The following is a 14656-nucleotide window of genomic DNA, read 5'->3' on the forward strand; positions in this document are numbered from 1 at the left end:
ATCTAGGATAATTGTTAAATGGAAATAAGCAAGGTACAAAAGAGTATGTATTTTCTACCACCTTTTTTTTATAGAAAGAAAGGGAAGTAACTTTATGTATGCATGTGTGTATGTCTTGGTATTTATTTGCTTAATTTTGCAAAAAGAAGTACAGGATAGATAAGCCAAAAGGTAATAAAAAGGTTGACTAGATGGTGTCAGTGGTAATTGTATTGAAAGTGATAATGATTGGAGAATACCTACTTAAATAGTTTTGACTTTTGAACCAATATATTTTAATAAAATATTATTTTATTAAAACATTATTAATATTTAATATTATTTTTAATAAAAATAAAATTAAAACCATAAAGGATAAAAAATAGTAAACCTTAAAACTGAATGGAAACAGAAAGAAAAGAATTCTAACTGTATATCAAATAGATTACATAGCCACAGAGCAATTAATTAATTCACACTATTTTTAAGCATAGTGCTCTGAATATATATTTTTATGGGACAAATTTTAAGGACAAAAAATCTGCAAAGAAATCTTAAACTCTACTTACTAGGTTTATTGTTAGTGTTAGTATTTATATTGTAATTATTAAAAATATATACAGTAGTATATAGTAGGTAAGTACATTAATGTAATTCTAAACCACAATTTTTACTATAAAAGAGGTGTAAATATAAAGGTAAGAAAAACTCTGTGATATATTTGAATTGACTCTATTAAATGAATTGGTGATTTCAGATAATATATTTCCTAGCTCTGTGCATTGAAGGCGTCTGGAGAATGACACCTCATTAACAATATACACATTCAGCACTAATGTCTTGATTTCTAAGTACCGTTTTCTACCCAAAGGAAACAGTACTTTTTATACAAATGGCTACTTCCAGATCTGGATTAGGGAAAGACTAAGATGAGTCTAGATCATCTTTTTGGAGCAGAAAGCAAGGAGATGCTCAAAGAGTAATGGGAATCATGTCATAGAGATGCTTGAGCTGGCCTAAAGGGATTTCCACAGGCATGTAAGGCAATTTAAGCACCAAAAAGAACAGTGACAATAATGGATTATCACATAATGATAAAAAAGAAATGAGTGAAGCTTCTTCAAACTCTTAATTCTGATAATTTGCATTTTCTTTAGGGGTTTTATGTATAAGATTATATAATCTATATGCATTTATTTTTATGGCTTTTTTTTCTAATCCTGATATATTTTATTTCTTTTCTTTATCTTATTGTATAAACTAGAACTTCCAAGGTGATGCTGAATAGAAATGCTCATAGCATAACTCTTTTTCTTATTACTATTTCCTTTAAAGACATTTAGAGAAATATTTCCCCACTAAGTTTGATGTTTGCTACATATTTTTAACAGGTTAACAAGTTCCTTTATGCTTAGTTTGCTATTTTTTTTTTATTTCTGCAGAGATAGCATATGATTTTCTCCTTGATTTCTCAGTGGCATGATCAATGAATCTTACTTTCCTAGAAAAACGTTCAACTTGGTCATGATGTATATATTTTTAACATATATATTGAATGAGTTAATTTGCCAATATTTTTCTTAAGATTTTGGCAGTATAGTCATGAGTGAGGATCGCATAAAATGTTCATTTCTTGTCCCATTTCTATTTTCTGATAGATTTTATGTAAATTAGAGCTTTTCTGTTTATTGAATGTTACAACTCAACTTTTATTTTATTTTATTTTTATTTTTATTTTTTTCTTGAGACGGAATTTCGAGTTTCACTCTTCTTGCCCAGGCTGGGGTGCAATGCAGCGATCTTGGCTTACCTCAACCTCCGCCTCCTGAGTTCAAGCGATTCTCCGGCCTCAGCCTCCCGAGTAGCTGGGATTACAGGCATGCACCACCACGCCCAGCTAATTTTGTATTTTTAGTAGAGACGGGGTTTTTCCATGTTGGTCAGGCTGGTCTTGAACTCCGACCTCAGGTGATCTGCCTGCCTCGGCCTCCCAAAGTGCTAGGATTACAGGCGTGAGCCACCGCGCCCGGCCGCAACTCAATTTTTAAGGTGTCTAGGCCATGTAGGAAGATTTTTAATTTCGGATTCAATAGTTTTAGTGATTATGGTATTATTTAAGATGTATTTTTTCTCCTTAAGCATTCTATGGTAATTTGTATTATTCTAGACACTTATCCTTTGTCATCTCAGTTTACAAATTTATTGACATACATTTATTTACCTTTTTAATCTCTGCTGCATCTGAAATTATATCGCCCTTTCATTCCTATTATTATTAACACATGTCATCTTACTTTTTCTTTATTAGCCTAGGCAGCAATTTGTTAACTTTATTATTCTTCTAAAAAAACCAATGTTGGACTTCATTCATTCTCTATGTTGGGTCTTTGTTTTCAGTTTTGTTAATTTATTTTCTTATCTTTGTTATTTCTTCCTTCTACTATTTCAGGTTAGTTTTGCAGTTTTTTTCCTAACTCCTAAGTAAACAATTTTTTATTTGCTACCATAACCATATCAGGTTATGAATTTCCTTTGAAAAACTGCTTTAGCTGCATCCTACAAGTTTTGACATTTCAACATGCACTTTTAATGTAACAAAAAGTAAAGTTAATCAGTATCTTTACCCTTATCCCAAACAACACTTTAACTCAATTCACACCACACCAGAATGTCACCCCATCCTCCAGAATCTATCTATATATTTTGATCTCACAAATTAAACCTTAGTGTTATTATTTTCATGGTGAATATTTGACTTGCCCATATTTTTCTGTTTTCTTTGGTCTCTGTTCTTTGTTTTACATCTGAACTTACTTCTGAGATATTTTTTCTTTTTTCTGAAGGACATCTTTTAGAAGTTCCTTTAGTGAGGATCTGTCAGTTTTTATTTTTCTGAAAGCATTTTTATTTCATTCTTGCTCTTGAAAGGTATTTGTAAATTGCATGCAATTTTGATAGACAGTTACTTCTCACAGCATTTTGAAGATATGATTCCTCCTGATGTTGCTGTTGAGTGTAATTGTCATTATTTTTTTAAGTAATCTGACTTTTAGGCTGCATTTAAGGTCACCCTTTTATCTTTTTTTTTTGCTACAGTGAACTTGTTTTTATTAGTCTTGCTTAGAATTTATTAAGATTCCTAAAACCTAAAATTATTGTGTCTTTTTGAATTCAGGAAAGTTCTTATTCATTCTTTTTCAAAATGTTGCCATTCCTCCATCACTGTATTATCACCTCCTGGAACTCTGATTTAGCAGGCTATTATGTGTTTTATATCTACCTTCTGTGCCTTTTAAACTGTCCTTCATATTTTTTTCTCACTTTGTCTCTTTGCTGCATTCCACTTAATTTATACACAACCATTTTCAAAGTTGCTAAGTCTCTCTTTAGCTGTGTCTTCTCCACTGTTTAATTCATAAATTAAGCTTTTTTAAAATAATTACATTTTTAATTTTTAGAAGTAGATTTTATTTTTTAAAACTTCTTGGTCAATTTTTACAGCTTCTTGTTTCTTTGTTATGCATTCATTTTTCTTTTTTAAAAAAATTTATTTATACTTATAGATCTGATATTTCCATACTTACACATAGCTGATCATCTTTTCGGTTATTTTCTACACTGTGTTTTCTACTGGCTGTTTCTGCTATTATTCACGGTAGTAGTTTTTAGTATAAGCTGCCATTCTTTAGAACCTTATCTTTGGAAATTCCTTGAGACCTAGGTTTAGATGCATTCTTCCTTGGAGTAGTTGTCATTGTTGCTACCTAAAGCCTAGAGACTATATTAACTCTATATGAATTTAAACTAAAATATCAGCTTTTGAGTGTTTTGGACCACATGAGAAACATGAATTCAGGATTCAAACCCAGGTTTTGTGGTTAAAAATTCTTAAGAGACTCATTTTTCCCTTCCCCACCAAGAGCCAAGACATCTTTGCCAACTGCCTCACTCTGTAGGTCAGGTTTGGTTTTGTTCCTCCTAGTTTATTTGCTGACTTTGTTGCCATGTAGAAGTTCTTGCTTTGTGAATGTGGATGTCTGTTTAAACTCAGATCCAAATCTAGACCCATACTTTGATTCTTCTCAACTGGCCCCTTAGAAGCCAAGCTCTAGGGTACCCGAAATTGTTAGAATAGCCCCAACTCTTGCTCTCTGCTCCTGATTGCTGGGCTTTTTGTTTGTTTGCTTATTTCTGGCCTCTGAGGCATTCCCTCACTTTATCTCTAGAGCAGCCATGCATTAAAAAAGAGATTCTTTTAAACACTTTTGCCGCCATTTTTAGATGTGCTGCATCAGAAGTGGTTTCTCGGAACATTTCATTTGCCATATTGCTGGGAAAAGAAGTAAATAAGGAATCAGTTTTGATTTTTAAAAAGACAGTGTTGGTGGCAGGGTTGAGCACAGGCTGACATCAGGGAGAGGCTAGAGGTCAGGAGACAGGTTTTAGTTCTGTTAATTTATTCACACAGTAATGTAGAAATTCCATGTAAATACTTAGATCTCATTATACAGGCAAGTTATGCAAAAACTCAAAAACATATTTTAATAATTATTAGTTATGGAAATAGTTGTTTACTCCTTGTGGTGTTTTAAGCTAGGTTTGTGAGTCAGAGCTTATTTTCAGTCTCACTTTAAAGAAGACATACGCTTGCCAAATCCTGAGTGAGAAAAATGAATCCCAAATCAAGGTGTAGGTGTCAAAACTGCAGTCTCTCTTGCCAGCATTCCTTATTTGCCAAATATTTTCAACCTAAAGAGGGCACCTGTGCCCGTTCCAGGCCATGGGCTGTACTGTGAAATGGCAATTGAAGTAGCTTTGTATTTTTCAATGTAAAGGGTAATGAGACCATAATGAGAAACTACTGGCTCCATCAGTTTCATAGATCCAACAGGTGCTTTTTTAAAAGGCAGATTTATATGATCTGAAGAGAAACAGAGTATAAAGCAGGTGGTTCTTTGGAACAGCAGTTCTCAAAGTGTGGTCCTAGACCATGGAACTTTTTAAAAATGCAGATTCTTTGGTCCAACCCAGACCTTCTCAGTCAACAAACTCTGAGGGTGGGACGCAGAAATCTGTGTTTTAACAAGCCCTCTGGATGACTCTGATGCATAGTAGAGTTTAGAAATGACTGCTCCTGGGAAGCCTGGGTTAGAACAGAAAGGAAGTGAGTGTTCAGAAAAGATAAGGCAAAATTTTCTTTGTCAAAATACTTTTAAAATGTAGCACTGCAAATTATTTATAACAGAAAAAAAATGACAATTTTTGTGACACCAGCAGTAATACAACAGTAGGCCAATAGTAATCTAGCAGTAGGCCAATATTAAATGAATTATGGTATAGCCATTTGCTGAAATCATGCAATCATCAACGTTATTTAATAATATTTAGTAATGAGGAAAATCTTATGATAGAATGTTTAAATGAATGTTGATATATACAAACAAATATGCTTATGATGGCATATGTAGGCATATGTGGACATTCATTAGGAACCTAGGGAATTCCTTACTTGTCCCTGGAAATACCTGAAAATGGTGTATGTTAGTTTTCCTCAGATAGTGGACTTATTGTGGATTTTTACATATACATGAAATGTACATATACATTCATACTTATACATATTTCTAAATTGTCTATATGATAAAAAGTTTATCATATTTGACTTAGTACTAATAGTATTTTATTAACAAATTTCATAAAATACTACTAATATTAACAAGAAAATAAGCTACTTTTAAAGTGGTAGTTGAATTCCACTGAATTTCAGGCTTCAGAAGATTAAAGATTTCACCTGCCTCTCTGACTTCCCTCGGAACTGTCAGGGGAAGCAGCAGTACAAAGAGATCCTGATCTGACAAATGGTATGAGGCAATGGCAGAGTCAGGTATGTTGTCAGTGGGTTTTAATCTGGGATATTTTCAGGCCAGTTCATGACACTGTTGACTGGCCATGAATCTTGAAAGCTTGAGAGCTGGAGTGAGAACACAGGAAATGCAAAAACCTTTTTCCCCACCATCCTGTAGCTCAGAAAATCCCCAACATCTGGCTCACGTGTAAAGCCAGGAAAGATATGATTTACCCTGGCAGCCGGCCTTACTGAGAGCCTTAGCTGGTTGGCTCCATGTCACACAAGAAAAACACCCTATAAGGATTTGCTGAGGATTTTATTCACAAGTGGAAAATCTTCATACACCTCAAACGAAACTAAAGAAAATTTTGTATGATACCTCCTGAGGGATACAAGTGTTTGACCTTATCAGAATTGGTCATGGTAGAGATTATTAGATGTCACACTGTCTGATCTTTTGTTTTCCACCAGCCAAATTAAAACTGGAAAAATATTGAGAGAGGGATACCTTTACAAAGGTAGTGAAGACACTGTTAATTTTTTGTTTTTACTCTTACGATGAAAATTTTTAAAAAATTGTCAAAAGTTGAAAAAACAGTTATGTTGAATAAGTCCATCATCCAGCTTTAATACTGTTTACTCCTTAATAATGGAAATAAATACAGTTGTTCATATTGAGTTTTTGGGAATAACTGTACCAACTCTATCTCATAAACAACCATCTCCTCCTTTACGCTGAGAATTTGGTTTAGTACCTGTGTGCATTCACTGTTTATGCATGAGGAAGAAGGGAAATGCAGTTTTTTTGAACTCTTCTCAGCAGAACCTTTAACAAGGAAACACATTTCTTTATTGCTCTCATTCCCAAGAGAAGCAACTATCATTACACAGACAACTCATTTTTATTATTTCCTTTTGTTTGCTTTCTTTAGTTTTCTTTCACATTTCGTATAACTGAAATGAATCACTTTTTCCTCAAAAAATTACTTCTGGAAAACATATTTTTTTACACTAAGCATTAGTCTAGGCACCGTATAAAGTGAAAATAAATGCCACTACTCCTTGTCCTCCAAATGTTACATTCTAACATCATTTGTTGTGACTGTGACAGGAACAGACAGAGCTGCCCTAAAGCAGAGTTTTAAATGGGGAATCTTATTTTCTTACTTACTCTATATTATAAAATCTGACTTCAGTTTGTCTAAAAGTAATTGGCCTTAAGATACAGTGTCTCATTTAAAAATTCAGCCTACTGGCTGGGCGCGTTGGCTCATGCCTGTAATCCCAGCACTTTGGGAGGCCGAGGCGGGCGGATCACGAAGTCAGGAGATCAAGACTGTCCTGGCCAATACAGTGAAACCCCATCTCCACTAAAAATACAAAAAATTAGCCAGGCATGGTTGCAGGCGCCTGTAGTCCCAGCTACTCGGGAGGCTGAGGCAGGAGAATGGCATGAACCCGGGAGGCGGAGCTTGCAGTGAGCCGAGATCCCGCCACTGCCCTCCAGCCTGGGCGACAGAGTGAGACTCCGTCTCAAAAAAAAAAAAAAAAAAATTCAGCCTACTTAATGAAATTCTGAACTATATAATAATATGACAGTAACCCCAAGATAAGCAACAGTTAAAATATGAAAGTATAATTAAAACAAAAATGAAAGTATCAATAGTTCCATCGATTACCATGTGAAGTATGGCAAATTAAGATATAGGAAGTTAAGACTCCGAGACGTGTTTAATTTTTCTGAGTTTCCCAGCATATTAAGCCTCCAAATGAAATCACAACTTCAGCTGTTATGTCCAGGTTTTTTAATTGATTCATTTTGTTTTATTTCTGCTGTCTCTTGTACTTAATGTCTCTTCAGACTTGTACCCAGTGACATCTGCTGTGAACCTTTTTTTTTTTGTTTTTTTGTATCTTCATTAAAGAGGCTTTGAGGGGAAAGTAAAAGTAAAAGTCAAAATGGACATTTGTCTTAATGATGGCTACTATTGTACCCATTTGTACACTTATCTCCAAGGCATCTCAATAAAGTGCCTTCCCATTTTAAATGCAAACACAGCTTCCTCCTACAATATGTCTGGCAGGTGACTCCTTTTTACCTAACATTCTCTCCCTACAAGTGGTTGCAGGAGCTGGGTGTTTCTGCTGCTATTCTGAGAGCAACCTTTTGCTTGAGAATTAGTTGTGATAAAGAGACTCGAAGGTGCTTGTCAAGTTCCTTAGCCCTAATTTTTGACATCAGAAACATCAATCTGATTCCTGGCTAAACAAAACTGCTTCACTTTGACATTCCGTATTTCAAAGAACCCCTTGGTTGGTTAGGCCTGTTTTTCAAAATTGAGGGCATGCTTGATGTCAGGGATGAACCTGTATATTTTGGAAAAGAGGGAGAAAATCAGTTCTGTCATTAAATTTGTATGAAATTTAATTTGTAGAAAATTTAACATTTTTAAATACTAAAATATACATACGTTTAGCTATTTGAAAACTAATTCCAATGTTATGACTGCACAATTTCAGGTTAGTTACACCCTTGGCTGTCTGAGTGTCAAATTTTCCTTCCCTCTTCTGTATAGTAGAAGGCAAGGGCTATTTTGGAGGGAAACTTTAAGAAGTAGGGATTCACACAATCCTCAGGGTGCCAGGAAATTTCTGTTCACCCTACAGAGCCAGAATATTGTAAACTCCTACTTAATGGGAACTTCTTTCGCATGCCACAGATTAAATTGCCAGAAAGGTTAGGGATGCATGAGGTAGGAGTTTGTTCCTCATTCACTGATCAATGCTACTGGTTTTCTTTCCATCATGAGCCAAGGACTGTGCCAGGTGCAGATCGATCTTTGGTGAAGAAAACATGCGCCATTGCCGTGTGCAACTTAAGACCTGTTGGTATCAGTAATTGCCAGTTGATTGATAGGATGTTTGCTAGCATCTACCTTCCTCCGGAATGATTCTAATATTATGTTAATGTAACATTCCCTCCCCTTGCTTTTATGAAATGGTGGCTTTTTGGTGATGATTAATGGAATGATGAAGAATGATGCAAAAAAGCAGTTTGCCCTTGGCTCTTTCCACATTGTACAGCAGGCCTTGGTTGTCACACGTCATGTTTGAAAATGAACTTCATGGTAGTAATATTTCCTGGTTTCATCATTCACATTGTGACAGCTTTCAAGTGTTTGTTGAGATAATTGTAAATTCACATGCACTTGTGAGAAGTAATACAGAGAGAGCCCTTGTACACATTACCTAGTTTCCCCCAATGTTAGTATTTTGCAAAACTCTGCAGTATGATATCAACCTGAATATTGAACTTGATACAAATCATGACCTATTCAGACTTCCTCAGTTTTGTACTCTTGTGTGTGTGTGTGTAAGTTCTATACAATGTGTTGCTAGTGCACTTTCTTGTGTTCACCATCACAGTTGAGATACTAAGCATTTCCAACACCACTAATATCTATCCTATTTCCCTTTCATAAATACATCCACCTACTTCCTATACATTCCATCCCTAACCTTCCTGGCAACCACTTACCTTTCCTCTAGTACTAATTTTTTTCATTTAAGAAATGTTGCATACATGGACTCATGCAGTATGTAACTTCTTCGGAGTGGCTTTTTCACTCAGCTGAATTCACTGGAGATTCATCCAAGTTTCCATGTATTGTATTCCTTTTTATTGCTGAGTAATATTCCATGGTATGTTTATTCCACAGTAGTTGACATCTGCCTGGTGAGAGACATCTGGGCTGATTGTAGTTTAAGCTATTACAAGTAAAGCTGCTATGAATATTTGCAAACAGTTTTTGTTATAACATAATTTTCATTTCTCTGGATAATTACCCACCACTACAATTACTGGGTCATATGGTAATTTTCTGATTAGTTTCATAAGAAAACTGTTTTCCAGAGTGCCTGTACCTTTTTACATTTCTGTCAGCAATGTATGAGTGATCCAGTTTCTTCACATCTTTGCCAGTATTTGGTATTGTCACTCTTTTTAATTTTTAGCTATTCTGATAGGCATGTAGTAATATTTCATTGTAGTTTTAATTTGCCTTCCCCTGATGGTTAGTGATGTTGAACATCTTCTCATATGCTTATTTACCATCCGTATATCCTCTTTAGTAAAATATCTTTTCCCATTTTCCATTTGGATTGCTTGTTTTATTACTATAGAGTTTTGAGATTTTTTATAATATACTTTATTTACTGGTCCTTAGTTGGATATGTGGTTTGCAAATGTTTTCCCCAGTCTTTCTGTATTTTCATCTTCTTCCCATGAGGTTTCACCAAACAAAAGTTTCTAATTTTGATAAGAATAAATTTATACATTTTATGGATCATGGTTTTGGTATCAAGTCTAAGAAGTCTTTGCTTAACTCTAAATCCTAGCAATTTGTTTCTGTTTTTTTTTTTTTTTCCCCTGAAAGTTGTATGGTGCTGTTTCTTACATTTAGGTCTATATTCCATTTAGAGTTCATCTTCGTATAAGGTATGAGGTTTAGGTCAAGATTCTTTTTCTTTTTTTTTTTGTCTATGCGTGCTTGATGGCTCCAGCACCAATTGTTGTAAAGACTATTCTTCCTTCACTGAGTTGATTATTCATGTTTGTCAAATATCAGTTGAGGAATTTATGTGGGCCTGTCTGGGTTGTCTATTCTGTTCATTCGATCTATGTATTAATTCATCAATACCACATTGTCTTGAATACTGTAGCTATACATTAATATAGGGCTGTGCCTTTTCATATAAATTTTGGGAGAATTATGGGAACCTCACTTCCATTTAGGTTTCTTTACCTTTCCCATTTTTATCATCGTCTTGAGTATCAAGTGGTATTATAACTTTTATTTCAGTCATCAACATAACAGTAAATTTGCTTTTTTCATTGTATCTTCTTCCTTCTTGATGTGCCAGGATTCCTTCTTTTATCATTTACTTTCTGTTGGAAGATCTTTCTTTAGTCAGTCATTAAAGGTGAGTCTGCTAGTGACAGAGTCTTTTTCTTCATTGAGAATGTTTTTTATTTTTTTCATTTATGAAGGATAGTTTCTCTGAATATAAACTTCACAGTTGACAAGTCTCTCCTTTCACCACTTGAAACCGCTTGATTCTGGACTCCATGGTTACAGATTAAAAGGCCCAGTCATTAGCTTGATTGTGGTGAATATTTCACAGTGTATACCTATACCAAATCATCAAGTTGTAGACCTTAAATATATTAAATTTTAATCATCACTATACCTCAGTAAAGCTGGAGGGAAAATGTGCTGTCATTGAATTGATGTTCATGTATCGTTTTTCTCTGGATTATTTCAAGATCTTCTTTCTCTTGAGATGTTAAATTTTTAATTATGATGTGTTTTAGTGTATATTTTCCTGAGTTTATCTGGTTTGGATTCACTGTTTTTTGAATCTGTAGGTTTATGTTTGTGTTTTTTTTTTTTTTTGCCAAATCCAGGGAGTTTTCAGCCATTATTTCTTTTCTTTTCTTTTCTTTTTCTTTTTTTTTTTTTAAATGTTGTTTCACTCTTGTCGCCCAGACTGGGGTGCAGTGGCGTGATCTTGGCTCACTGTAACCTCTGCCTCCTGGGTTCAAGTGCCTGCCTCAGCCTCCTGAGTAGCTGGGATTACAGGCGCCCACCACAACGCCCAGCTAATTTTTGCATTTTTAGTAGAGACAGGGTTTCACGATGTTGGCCAGGCTGGTCTCGAACTCCTGACCTCAGGTGATCCACCCGCCTTGGCCTCCCAAAGTGCTAGGATTAAAGGCGTGAATCACTGCCCCCAGCCCATTATTTCTTTATATACTCTTTCGGTTCTACTCTGTTTCTTCTCTTCTGGAGCTCTGATGATACGAATGTTGGGTCTTTTTCTAGTGTCCCACAAGTCCCTGAGGAGCTGTTAATTTTTTTTCTCATTATGTTTTTGCCTTTTTTGTTGAAATTGGGTAAATTTTATTGTCCTGCCCTCAAGTCCACTAATTTTGTCCTTTCTCACCTCTACTGTTGAGCCCTTCCAGCAAGTTTTAAAATCTCTATTACTATTATTTTATTATTATAATTTATGCTTTTCATTTTTTGTAGCTTCCATTTCTTTTCTGGAATTTTCCAATTTTTTCCATTTGTTTCAAAAGAATTTATAATTCATTGTTGAAGCATTTTTATGACAGCTGCTTTAAAATCCTTTTCAGATCATTTCAAGATCTAATTCATCTGATCCATTTTGGTATTGGCATTAGTTGACTGTCTTTTTTTAACTCAAGTTGTGATTTTTTGGTTCTTAGTTGATGGGTGATTTTAAATTATATCCTGCACATTTCATATGTTTGGAAACTCTGGGTTGCATTCCAAACTTTTACTTTAGCAGGCAGACACCCTGTTAAGTTTAGCACATGGGTCTTTGCCTACTTTAGTGGGCTGTGCTTCCAAGGGCAGTGGTTTTCAAAGCATTTACTATTTTTGGTTGGCTCAGTTTATTGGATGCTGCTGGGGCTTCCACTGGTCCCGCTGGTACTGCCCGAGGGGGCAAAAGGGCTTCACAGTCAGGCCGCCAGATGACTTTCAGTGGAGGAGGCCTGTGGTGAGATTTCCCTGCCAGTGCCCCTGCTCTCAAGACATTTAATAGTTATTAGGAGACCAGTCCTGTGCCTCTGGAGAATAGCTTATATGAATTGAGAACTCATTGGTACAAATGGAACTGGGGAAGAAAGGTCAGAGGGCAGAATTAATGCTGATAGAAAAGTATTCCTAATTGTACACAGTTTTCATAAATCTGCTTGAGAGATCACAGTGGAGGTGGTGAGAAGGGAGTGGAATTCTGTGAATTATTATGACACAAGGAAGCTTCAGTCCATATTTAGAATTTAATTCATAGTGATCATCAGAGCCAAGCAAAATTATCTACAGTTGTATCCGTGCCTTTATTTTTCGGTCATGATGGACTCCTAAACTGCTGAGTGAACACATTTACATCTTCTCTGCTCACGAGAGGTATTAGCAGAAGACAGAGGGTATCTTGTTGGAGAAAGTGCATGCCTGCAATGTAGACATGGAAAACACCACTGTTCACCAAACCCAGTGGCTCTAAGATATTGAAAATGCATTTTGTAGTTTTAATTTTCCACAAATTATTCTATAATTTAACTAAAGAAGACTTCCTTTTTCTTCAGGAAAGTCCTTCTTGACTGTTTCTTGCTTAATTTCTTTTTAATTAGCATGACTGATTTATTTCTCTTCTTTTTCTCCACAAATGAATTTTTAATTGATGTGGGTAGAACAAACTACGTAGTTTATAGATTAGCAATATTATAAAGTTTTAATTTTAACTGGGAATGGCAGGAACTAGAGGGAAAGTAACTTTTACAAAAGTAGATTGTTCCATCACAAAATTGTTTGAGTTTGTACAAAATGCTCCTAACATGGATGACCTCTGCCTCCGTTGAATGTTGCATATGAGAAAACTTCTTTCCCAATCTTAGATTTCTCACATGAGCTAAAACTTTGCTTCCTTTGCTAAAACTTTTTATTACTTGAAACATCTCTTCCTATTACTAATTGACATTGTTTCTTAGAAAATAGTGAATCTAATAGTAGCTGTTGTATATCTACACAATCTGTGGTAGAAGATGACATTCTAGAGAAGAGCATACATCTGCCTTCTGGTCCCAAATATTCATGTACCAAGAAGCAATGCTTTGTAATTAATGATTCCTCAAACTGTAGAAGTTTCATTCTGACAGGACACTTGTATTTAATTTTGACTGGGACTGGGTGCAGTGGCTTACACCTGTAATCCCAGCACCTTGGGAGGCTGAGGCAGACAGATTGCCTGAGCTCAGGAGTTTGAGACCATCCTGGGCAACACGGTGAAACCCTGTTTCTACTAAAAAGTACAAAAAACTATTAGCCAGGTGTGGTAGCACACACCTGTGGTCCCAGCTACTCAGGAGGCTGAGGTGGGAGGATTGCTTGAGACTTGGAGATGGAGGTTGCAGTGAGCCAAGCTCTTTACTGCACTCCAGCCTGGACAACAGAGCAAGACCCTGTCTCAGTAATAATTAATAATAATGATAATTTTGACTGAAATGGTGAGGAAAAATTGTTTTTGTGTGTGTGTGTGTGAATGGAGCTCTGTACTAGTCTGTCCTTACACTGCTGATGAAGATATACCTGAGACTGGGCAATTTACAAAAGAAAGAGGTTTAATGGACTTACAGTTCCATATGGCTGGGGAGGCCTCTCACAATCATGGCAGAAGGCAAGGAGGAGCAACTCACATCTTACATGGATGGCAGCAGGCAAAGAGATCTTGTACAGAGAAACTCCCACTTTGAAAACCATCAGATCTCACGAGACTCATTCACTATTACGAGAACAGTGCAGGAAAGACACGCCCCCACAATTCAGTCACTTCCCACTGGGTTCCTCCTGCAACATGTGGGAATTATGGGAGTTACCATTCAAGATGAGATTTGGATGGGGACACAACCAAACCATATCATTCTGTCCCTGGCCCCTCCAAAATTTTATGTCCTCACATTTCAAAATCAATCATGCCTTCCCAAGAGTCCCCCAGAGTCTTAACTCATTTCAACATTAACTCAAAAGTCTACAGTCTAAAGTCTCATCTGAGACAAGGCAAGTCCTTTCCACCTGTAAAATCAAAAGCAAGTTACTTACTTCCTAGATATGATGGGGGTACAGGCATTGGGTAAATACAGCCATTCCAAATGGGAGAAATTGGCCGAAACAAAGGGGCTACAGGGCCCATGCAAGTCCCAAATCCAGCGGGGCAGTCAAATCTTAAAGCTCCAAAATGATC

General features: G+C 35.9%; 1 protein-coding gene across 4 annotated transcripts in view; it reads left to right on the plus strand.

Annotated features, from left to right (window-relative positions):
• GLIS3 (GLIS family zinc finger 3) overlaps positions 1–14656 on the plus strand; it is a 491641-nt gene that overhangs the window by 301037 nt on the left and 175948 nt on the right. The gene's annotated exons all lie outside the window — the stretch shown is intronic.

This window comes from Pan paniscus, chromosome 11, assembly GCF_029289425.2.
Source record: "Pan paniscus chromosome 11, NHGRI_mPanPan1-v2.0_pri, whole genome shotgun sequence".
Taxonomy (NCBI): domain Eukaryota; kingdom Metazoa; phylum Chordata; class Mammalia; order Primates; family Hominidae; genus Pan; species Pan paniscus.